Below are 11,746 nucleotides of genomic sequence, written 5' to 3'. Positions count from 1 at the left end.
ACGAGCAATACGGCGACTTGAAGAAAAAGTTCAGACTGTTCTAATCTTCCTGTTTGGTTTATTTAAGAAGCCCCTTCAAATTTCCACAGAGGCTGGAGATGGTGGTGGGATGCTGGATGCCTTGCCACGAACTGTGCTGGAACCTGAACAGTGACAGACTTCTCAGACTGATTGGCAATTATGAGACAAACCTCTCTGAGACTGCTATTGAGTTCACCTCCATGTCAATGCATTCTTAGTGGAGAGGGAGGACAAATTGAGGGCATCATGCAAGATGATTTGACGGGGAATGAGAAACCCTATATTGCTGCTTGATGGCCTCCACAGAAAACTATTTTCTGTCTGCATCCCAAAAGACAGTGGTACCCAACCTTTTTCGGTAGCAGTACCTCCAACTGATTTTTGCTCTGCCCGGAGTACTCCTGAAGTACCCCCTCATGTGCATTCTACCAGTAGGCCTGTAGTCTCATGAGTCTTCTCAAACACCCCCTGTGGATAGGCAAAGTACCCCTGGTTGGCCGCCTTAGTAGGCCCTAGTTAAAGAAGTGAACAATAAAGGGAATCCGGTGCCATTTAATTGGGATGCAACCTGTGTTTGTCATCCTGAAACAGATGCAGGGATAACTTCCTGTGATCTGATTTCTCCTTAATGGCCACGTCAGGAGGGACCTCTTCATTTCACAAACTTTACATCGTTCTAAATATTTACACTAATTGTGGAATCAGGAACTGTATCTGTATTATAATTGCCTGTAAGAGCCATATAGAGAGATGCTTTCAACACTTCAAGATGTGTGCATGATTTCATAATGACTAAAAAGTAGTAATTAGGCTATTGTACCAAGATGTGTAGGATTTCAATAAGGATGCACGCTACCATGTACAAACTATCTTCCTTTGTGTGCAATCAGTGAAAGCATGAACATGTTTATCTCTCAACGCCACAAGGATGACGCAAGTGAAGTTTAGTCTAGTGCTTTAGGTTGGTAGCATGGCCGACTTTGAATGCAGCAACTAGGCATTCTTCTTATAAGCAAATTAATTGAGTCTATACCAAATATGCAGTAAATCTGATTTATGGTTCATGAGAAGAAGCATTGTTGCTAATGTGCATCTATAGGTACAGTGAAGCCATATTTGATTTAAACAAAAAAAAGTCTCAAAACCAAGACTGATGTAATGAGTAAAAACTAAATCTGGATTGAATCTGATATGTGGTTCATAAGGAGCAGATGATTACAGATGATTTTGAGCATTAGCGTTACATATGCAAATAATGAGCTGTTAATAGTTTCCTTGTTTTTTTTATACTAAAAACAAATTCAGTGTGGGTCAACTTAGGGATGGCAAGTTTCAAGTTTATAGGCCACTGTGGAGTAGATTTACAGTGGTTCAAATTGACATTTAAAATCGGGATTTTTTATTTGTCAATAACTCAGCCATCTTTTGACCAATCTTTTGACCAAGCTTTTCTCAAACTATGTTAAGACATGTACCCTGGACCATTTGGTGACATGTGCCATATACCAAGTAGTCATTTGGTCCTATGGTTCATGAGAAGAAGAGTTCTGAAGTATTTTTAGCGTATGCATCTACTGGTATAGTTTGGCCATTGTTAAATGCATTAACGTTATATTCTCTAACTCTTTAGGGACTATTTTGATGAGCCTAGACACCTAATTTGGAGTAAATCTGACTTTTATTCCATGAGAAGAATATCTTTTATGATTATTTTAAGCATTAGCATTACATACAGTTGAAGTCGGAAGTTTACATAAACCTTAGCCAAATACATTTAAACTCAGTTTTTCACAATTCCTGACATTTAATCCTGGTAAAGATTACCTTACTTAGGTTAGTTAGGATCACCACTTTATTTTAAGAATGTGAAATGTCAGAATAATAGTAGAGAGAATGATTTATTTCAGCTTTTATTTCTTTCATCACATTCCCAGTGGGTCAGAAGTTTACATACACTCAATTAGTATTTGGAAGCATTGCCTTTAAATTGTTTAACTTGGGTCAAACGTTTTGGGTAGCCTTCCACAAGCATCCCACAATAAGTTGGGTGAATTCTGGCCCATTCCTCCTGACAGAGCTGGTGTAACTGAGTCAGGTTTGTAGGTCTCCTTGCTCACACACACTTTTTCAGTTCTACCCACAAATGTTCTATAGGATTGAGGTCAGGGCTTTGTGATAGCCACTCCAATACCTTGACTTTGTTGTCCTTAAGCCATTTTGCCACAACTTTGGAAGTATGCTTGGGGTCATTGTTCATTTGGAAGACCCATTTGTGACCAAGCTTTAACTTCCTGACTGATGTCTTGAGATGTTGCTTCAATATATCCACATAATTTTCCTTCCTTACGATGCCATCTATTTTGTGAGGTGCACCAGTCCCTCCTGCAGCAAAGCACCCTCACAACATGATGCTGCCACCCCCGTGCTTCCCGGTTGGGATGGTGTTCTTTGGCTTGCAAGCCTCCCCCTTTTCCCTCCAAACATAACGATGGTCATTATGACCAAATAGTTCTATTTTTGCTTCATCAGACCAGAGGATATTTCTCCAAAAAGTACAATCTTTGTCCCCATGTGCAGAGGCAAACCGTATTCTGGCTTTTTCATGGCGGTTTTGGAGCAGTGGCTTCTTCCTTGCTGAGCAGCCTTTCAGGTTATGTTGATATAGGACTTGTTTACTGTGGATATAGATACTTTTTACCTGTTTCCTCCAGCATCTTCACAAGGTCCTTTACTGTTGTTCTGGGATTGATTTGCACATTTCGCACCAAAGTACATTCATATCTAGGAGACAGAACGCATCTCCTTTCTGAGCAGTATTGTCACATCCTGACCATAGTAAGATGTTATTTTACATTTCCATTTTAGTCATTTAGCAGACGCTCTTATCCAGAGCGACTTACAGTAGTGAGTGCATACATTTCATACATATATTTTTTTTATATTTTTTTTTTAAATTATTTTTTCCCCCCATACCGGTCCCCCGTGGGAATTGAACCCACAACCCTGGCGTTGCAAACACCATTCTCTACCAACTGAGCCACACGGGACATTTTCTATGGTAGAGTAGGTCAGGGCGTGACAGGAGGTGTTTTGTGTTTTTCTATGTTTTGTATATCTATGTTTAGGTTCTAGTTTTTCTGTTTCTATGTTGGTTTCTTTTGGGATGATCTCCAATTAGAGGCAGCTGGTCCTCGTTGTCTCTAATTGGAGATCATACTTAAGTCGTTTTTTTTCCCACCTGTGTTTGTGGGTAGTTGTCTTCTGTTTAGTTTATGTACCTGACAGAACTGTGCGCTTTTGTTTTTCTATTTGTTATTTTTCCTTTAGTGTTTTGAGTTATAATAAATATTCATCATGAGCAATCAACACGCTACGCTTTGGTCCTCTCTCTACGACAGCCGTTACAGAACTACCCACCACGACTGGATCAAGCAGCGTGCCCGAGAGGAGATGGATTCCTGGTCTCTGGAGGATTGGCGAGAGAGGATAGACTGGACTTGGGGTCAAGTATTGGACAGATACAGAAGGCTGCCGGGGAAGCACGAGAGGCTACAGAAACCCCAATAAATAAAAATTGGGGGGGGGCACATGGAGCTGTCGGCGGAGCCGAGGAGTAAACCAGAGCCAATCCAGGAGAAGAGGGAAAATTTGGAGAAGAGAGAAATGGGAGAGTTGTTGAGTTGGTGGAGGACACACAAGTTTTTCCCAAAGGAACGAGTTATCAGTTTGGTGCCACCTGAGTTAGCTCCCTGTACTCGTCCTGAGAAGTGTGTGGAAGTTCCGGAACAAGTGATACCGGCTATACACACCAGGTCTCCAGTACGTCTCAACAGCCCGGTACGTCCTGTGCTTGCTCCTCGCATTCGCCCTGAAATGCGTGTCACCAGTCTGGTGCCACCTGTCCCGGCTCCACGCACTAGGCCTCCAGCGATGCTCCCCAGTCCGGAGCCTCCAGCGACGCTCCCCAGTCCGGAGCCTCCAACGACGCTCCCCAGTCCGGAACCTCCAGCAATGGCCTGCAGCCCGGAACCTCCAGCGATGATCTACAGTCCGGTTCCTTCGACAAATCCACGGTCTGGTGGTACTAAAGCAGAGGGATCAGCGGGTGGAGCGGGAGTTACACCTCGAACCGGAGCCGCCTCCTCTGCTGGAGGATCCGCTGGAGGATAAGGTTATGTGGACTGCACTAGAGCCGCCATAGACAGGAGTTACCCACCCTACCCTCCCTTTTTTGTTTTTTTAGTGGCATTCAGAGTCTGCACCTTTGGGGGGGGGGGTTACTGTCACGTCCTGACCATAGTAAGATGTTATTTTCTATGGTAGAGTAGGTCAGGGCGTGACAGGGGGTGTTTTGTGTTTTTCTATGTTTTGTATATCTGTTTAGGTTGTAGTTTTTGTATTTCTATGTTGTTGTTTTTTGGGATGATCTCCAATTAGAGGCAGCTGGTCCTCGTTGTCTCTAATTGGAGATCATACTTAAGTAGGGTTTTTTTCCACCTGTGTTTGTGGGTAGTTGTCTTCTGTTTAGTTTATGTACCTGACAGAACTGTGCGCTTTTGTTTTTCTCTTTGTTATTTTTCCTTTTAGTGTTTTGAGTTATAATAAATATTCATCATGAGCAATCAACACGCTACGCTTTGGTCCCCTCTCTACGACAGCCGTTACAGGTATGATGGCTGTGTGGTCCCATGTTGTTTATACTTGCGTACTATTGTTTGTACAGATGAACGTGGTACCTTCAGGCATTTGGAAATTGCTCACAAGAATTAACCAGACTTGTGGAGGTCTACAATTATTTTTCGGAGGTCTTGACTGACTTCTTTTGATTTTCCCATGATGTCAAGCAAAGAGGCACTGAGTTTGAAGATAGGCCTTGAAATACATCCACAGGTACACCTCCAATTGACTCAAATGTCAATTAGCCTATCAGAAGCTTCCAAAGCCATGACATAATAATAATGTTTAAAGGCACAGTTAACTTAGTGTATGTAAACTTGTGACACACTGCAATTGTGATACAGTGAATTATAAAAGAAATAATCTGTCTGTAAACAATTGTTGGAAAAATGACTTGCATCAAGCACAAAGTAGATGTCCTAACCGACTTGCCAAAACTATAGTTTGTTAACAAGAAATTTGTGGAGTGGTTGAAAAACGAGTTGTAATGACTCCAACCTAAGTGTATGTAAACTTCCGACTTCAACTGTAGTCAAAAAAGTGAATTGTTAATCATTTCCTTATTTTGTTAAAGATATCATTGCCAAACGTAACATGGTTCATCATGGTAATGTCTTTGATGATTCTAAAGTTGAAAGTTAATAAGCCATTGTTTAGTGGATTTAAAAAATGGACACAAAATCTGATGTCCTGATTTATCAATAACTCAGCCATCTCTTAACCAATCTATTTGTTTGTGTTATTTGTACTTATGGTTCATTTTTCAAAGGTTTACCAACATTTCCAAGATTGAGGAAATTCTATCCTCCTCCTATAAATTGTGTAGTGCAGTCCTTGAGCTGTTCTTGTCTTTTGAAGTTCTGTATTATGTCATGTTTTGTGTGGACCCCAGGAAGAGTAGCTGCTGCTTCAGAAACAGCTAATGGGAATCCTAATAAAGTACTAAATACTATCCTGACAGACCTTATCGGTCCTTAAAATAATTGTGTTCAGCATGAGGAAAGGCACCTACACACTCTAGGTCAAACGGGGTGGCAGATATGAGAGTTTAAGTGAGACTGCTTATAACAGCGCGACCTATAGGCCAATCTCTGCCATTCTTTTTCACCAATTTACTCACGGCCTCTCGTTTCTTTGTGCCAAAGTAAAAAAAAAAGTGATCAATCTAAGCTGGAGTTATTTGACCATAATATAAGAATAACAACAGGTTTCACAGCTTGGCTGCAAACCCCTAATAATATTTTGCCCAGATCTCTTCTATTTTGCGAATACATCTTGTCAAATTTTACATAAGGGTTTCTTTGCCAACAGTCCATACCACAGTGATTTGTAGTAGACTATATGGTAAGATATTTTAACAGAAAAAATACTAGATAACGAATTATCAAAAAAAATGGCATAACAGAGCAATTTACACTCGTGGAATCTGTCTTGCAAGTCCACATGTTGAAGCAATTCAATTCACAATGAATTTCACTTACCACCAAGCCTACATGTATCAAACAATTTTGAAGCGACAATGAAAGAGGATAATTGCAACCGATTTTAAACGGAGCTTATTTTACCACGTAAAAGACACCAAGCGAAAGAGGAGGGACTTGAAGGTACAATTTGCTGGGAATACCGAGGGTGTGCTTTCCAAGCACTTCAATCACAGAACAGCGCGCGGTGGTGATCCACGCGTATGATTCCGTCCAGCCTTTTACATTTGCGCTCATACTTCCGACTGCGCTCAGCATACATGGAACACGATTTCGCTTTGTGCATGTCCGCCGGGAACAGCTCATAAATTCCACTCACAAAAAAACAGTTCACTTCTTAACTGTGTTTTGATACAAGTCGAAAATGTGATTTTTCTCAAGGGGGATATGGCGTCGTAAAATGGTTGAGACCCGGCGTCTCCACAAGGAAATGGTAAGTGCGCTGAATTATTATTGTACATCGTAATTTAGCCCTTATGTGGAATTAGTCATATTTGTATTGTATAAAGTGTTTATAATTGACACTTATATATATATATATAGTTATATAGTTATATAGTTATATAGTTATGGAAGTTAATCGTAGGAGGGAGGACAGGACACTGACATCCACAATATGTGCTGTTGTCCCTAACTTTTACACTAACGATGAAAAGTAGTTGTAAGTCCACTTTGTTTGGGAATCATGCTGTGCTGTTGCCCCAGTTTTTCATACACGTGTTGTGCCAACTACTGTATATTGGAGATGGCCTCCAGCACTGACATAATGTGTTAGTGCATACCAAAAAAAATCAATGGATTATGGATAGTTGTTTACATTAGATCATCACTTGAATCATAGTTATTACCAACCCAGACCAAATGTATACCAGGAATATTGGAAACTATCTACATTAAAAAAACACTACAACAGCACTGCATGCCCATAGCTAGCCTACTTAAAATCAATAATTAGAATAGTTACATTTCACATTGTTTCAAAGTATGAAAGTTAATATCAAAATAACTACACACATTTGTCCACATTTTCCCTACAGTACTATGTAATGACCAATTGGTATGAGCGTGGTTGTCTATTTATGCATATGAACACGGCATTGAAGTTACATCTGACATTTACACTGACAAGTGTACGCTGACAAGTGTACGCTGACAAGTGTACGCCTTACAGGCTATTTGATGGAGCAATCAAGGTTAACCAATGCATCTTGAACAAAGGTACTCCAGCCGTGCCTTACCTCACCTGTCTCTACTAAAATCCTGATTACAATATAATTCAACCTTCTTTTAATATACAAATCAATTCCAAAAGCTTTAACAAGAGCAATGTATTTTGTTTCATTTGAAAACAGCAAAACATTTTGTAGACTCAAAAAATGAAATGCAGCAAAAGATGGTGTTAGTTTTTTTCAATCACTTTGGTGCAACTGTCACATGTATGTGGTAGATTTTCACAACTCTAAGCACAGAAATCTAAACAGGTCATGAAAATGACTCGTGTTTTCAAAATTCTAACAATTGACTGAGTACAACAAACACATTCACAAAGTCACTTGTTCACACCACAAGGTCACATTATCTATTTGGATGCATATTTAATCTAAGTCTACACACCCCTTTCACAGTTTTCACATTTTGGCGGCCTTAAAATTAAATCTAAATAAGGATTACGTTCGTTTTTTTTTTTTTTTTTACCTACCGATCTACCCAACCTACTCCATATTTTCAAAGTGAAAGACAAAGTATTCAACATTTAAAGGTGCACTATGCAGAAATCACTCTGCCATTTCCTGGTTGCTAGAATTCTAGTTTGTGAGAAAACAATCAATTATAGAGTAAAGAATCATTCTACCATCTAAACCGCTGTGAATGCATTTATTGCATATATTGTATTTTCAGCTGTTTGAAGCTGGTGTACAAAACCAAAAGTAAAAGACGCAAAAATGGAACTTAAGAACGAGAAGCATAGAAATAGTGCACATAGAACAGATCTACCGCTTCTTAGACTTGCTTTCAATGAGAATGACAGATTTATAACTTACATTTCTATGTGAATTTGGTTGGGTCACGCAAAAATAATACTTGGATGAAGCACCTTTGGTATCCATTACAGCTGTGAATCATTTTGAATAAGATTCTACTAACTTTGCACAACTTTTAGGGCAACATATTTTGGTAAAAATTGCTCAAGCTCAGTCAGTTTGGTTGGGAACCATTGATGGACAACAAGTCAAACCTTGTCATTGATTTTTAAGTAGATTTAAGTCCAGACTGAGACAACCATTCACAAAACCATCCAACACTCAACACTTCTTGGATAGCCATTTTGGTTTGTCTATGGCATAACAACATTTGTAATTGTCTCGCTGAAGACTACAACTGTATCCCAGGGTTAGGTTTGCAGAAGACTATGGCAGGTTTTCCTTGAACCTTTTACCTGGGTTTTGCTCTTTTCATATTTCTTTTGATCTTTTGATCCCTTTCTTTTGATCCTACCGGTGACAAGCATACCCATAACTTGATGCTGCCACCACAATACTTGAAAATACAGAAGATCAACAATATCACATTCATTACACATTACTGGCCTGTATAACAAAGTTAAATGAAGTATGCCTGTGTTAAATACACTCCGAATCATACATTCTGTTTGCAACAAGGACGTTAAGTAACACTGGGCAAAAATTGTCAATATCAGGGGATATCTTATTTATTTATTTCCAGATATCTGACATTTTATTTAATATAAGGAGTAGACATGCTCCAGATACGAATGTCCTTAGTTTCTACATGCATCCAATCCGGACCTCCGAAAGTCTCTCAACTGTCGTAAGAGTCCAGGTAAATATCTTGAGATACGTTTAAATCATGCACCTGATGCATGTGCACTCGCTTACATACTTGTAGAATATTCTAACTCCGGAAATGGTAAGACTTTATACTCATTCATATTTTCAGAAATTTATCATATCTGTAGTCATTACCTGATCATTTATGTATCCGTATTTAAAAAAAAATGCATAATTTCAATAGATATTCTTACATGATATGTGAATCATAGACATTTGAATGTTTCATCCTCCTCTGATCGAAAATGGGCTAAATCCGACTCATGAAATGTCCAGCACCCAAATAATTGTATCTGTTCAGGTGCTGAAGATCATTGTGCTTCTTCGCAACATACCATATTCAGTAGTAGGCCATACAAGGCACGGAAAGGCAAACATCGTCATATTTAATCCAAGTTGATATTTCCAAAGCAGATCTCTGTTATTTCTGTTTTAAAAAATGCAGCATAGCAAATCCAGAGCTCCAATCACAACACATGTTTTCTGGAAAGATGCAAACATAGGCCAATCTTTGCGGAAAAATATTGTACTTATTTAACAGAAAATGAATACCCCTGCCTGCCCTGTTTGTTATCATTGACGATGCGATGGGTGCTGATTGGGTCATCAGTGGCGGTCCCTCACAGTCCAAACCAAACGTGGTGGTAGAGTGTTGGTCTGTGATCCACTCCAAACTGTCAATGCATAAATCATGAATCAAAATTGTATCGATATTGCAAGAAAATATTGTCATTACTCATAACCATAACACAAGGTAGCTACTCTACCTGCTTCATTCATGATGAGAACTTACTGGCTGGAACTAGCTATAGTTAGCCAATGCACTTTGGTACATTGCGCTATAACGTATAATTTACCTTATTTTAGTACCCAAAAAACATAATACTTCCAGGTCAACTGTAATATGAATACTATTGTAAAGCACAATTTCTCCCCTTTCCAGCAAAATCAATGATGACCTTCATGCTGCCCGTCTCTGCATGATTGAAGAAGGCGATGCCCTCTGTCAGGTCTTTTTAAAAATGACGGGTGGGGAAGCGTGATAGGGAAAAGGGGAGATAAGCTTTGTGGGGAAATGGGTTTTTTTTCACCCGATTTGTCCAATTTATCACCTCTAAAATGTAAATAGAACACTATAAAGAGTTTATATAATGTGTCATTACATAACTATTTGAAGGTTTGTGTCGAATTTGAATCAGTTTTTTAGGGCGGTGCTAAAATGATCTTCAGAAGTAAACAGCAGCTGTCGCGGCTTTTGAGAGTCATGTTGGCTTGTAGTGATGACGCAAAAATGCATACATTGTTGTGTAATTGACTAGGTATCCCCCACTTACCCTGTCCCTTTCTTGTTTTTAATCTGCGAGAGAAGCGCTACACCTGATGGTGAGAGGCTGTACGACACAGAATGAGTTGCATTGTGTGTGCTGTACGTTACGTTATGACACGTCACAATTTAACGTACAGCGTCAGAGTGGCCAGTTTTTTTTGCAACTTTTCTCCAATACTATCGGGCCATTACCATGTCAATCAACGCTTGAATAGAAATGTAGTTCACACCCCAGATTTTGATGCCAACACAGTCGCTTCAGTCCCATTAGTTTTCATTGCAGCCTCGTTTGAATGTCGCGGTTGCACAAATTTGTACGGAATGGGGTTAGTCAACAGTAGCTAGCCAAGTTGCTAGGTAGCTAGTTAGCTTATTATTTACCAGTAATACAAAATACACCTAAACATTTTAAAATGTTAGCGGTCACCTTGAGGCTTGATGGGGATAAAGTTTTTTTCCTGAAGGGAAGGCAATTTTCGTTATTTGTAACCTAGGCTAACATTACAAGTTAGCTTTTACCCCCCCCCCCCCCCCCCCTACTGGCTACCGGCCAAGTTAGCCAGCTAACAGTCTTGATTAAAGTTACTACGGTAAATAAAACATATGTCAAATTAGCTGCTCACTTTAGCGTTAACTTCTTTGAGGTATTTTCTGAACAGCTTCTCATTTCTTTGTTTCTCCAGTTGTCAGTTTGAATGATATGGATTTAATATTTGTCAAATTATTGAGCATGTCCTCAAAACTCAAATATGCATCAGCAATTGTCCTTATTTAGTATATCAAAATGCATATCACGATCCGGCTATGGACCTCAGCCAAGAGTATATGCTGAGAAAATATACTTTGAAGGCCTACTGTCAGTATTTGTCAACATATAGAAAAAATTGTATGTCCACATAGGCCTATCTCAGGACATCTAATGAGTCCAAATCCGGCCATACTACGTACGATATCCGGAGGGAATCCCCAATTGATATTTGCGTGAAAGAAAAATATGGATTCATATTTTTCTAATTATTGAGCATGTGCTGAAATTCAGAAATGCATCAGAAATTGTCGTCATTGTGGGCCTCCCGAGTGGCTCAGTGGTCTAAGGCTCTGCATCGGAGTGCTAGTTGTGCCACTAGAGATCCTGGTTCGAGTCCAGGCTCTGTCGCAGCCGGCCACGACATGGAGACCCATGGGGTGGTGCACAATTGGCCCAGCGTCTTCTGGTTTGGGGGAGGGTTTGGCCGGCAGGGATGTTCTTGTCCCATCGAGCACTAGTGACTCCTGTGGCGGGACACTGACATGGTTGCCAGGTGTTTCATCTGCCACATTGGTTAAGCAGTGTGTCAAGAAGCAGTGCGGCTTGGCTGGGTTGTGTTTCAGAGGATGCATGGCTCTCAACC

General features: G+C 39.9%; 1 protein-coding gene across 1 annotated transcript in view; it reads left to right on the top strand.

Moving 5' to 3' along the window:
• The first annotated feature begins 5,988 nt into the window (after nucleotides 1–5,988).
• Nucleotides 5,989–11,746, top strand: part of LOC115174726 (5-hydroxytryptamine receptor 4-like) — a 104,425-nt gene continuing 98,667 nt past the window's right edge. The window contains exon 1 of the mRNA XM_029733534.1: nucleotides 5,989–6,612. The gene's annotated coding sequence lies outside the window, so the exon portion shown is untranslated. The remainder of the gene's footprint in view (nucleotides 6,613–11,746) is intronic.

This window comes from Salmo trutta, chromosome 3, assembly GCF_901001165.1.
Source record: "Salmo trutta chromosome 3, fSalTru1.1, whole genome shotgun sequence".
Lineage (NCBI taxonomy): Eukaryota > Metazoa > Chordata > Actinopteri > Salmoniformes > Salmonidae > Salmo > Salmo trutta.
Note: the sequence above shows the minus strand (reverse complement) of the source record. Positions and strands in the feature narration are given on the sequence as shown.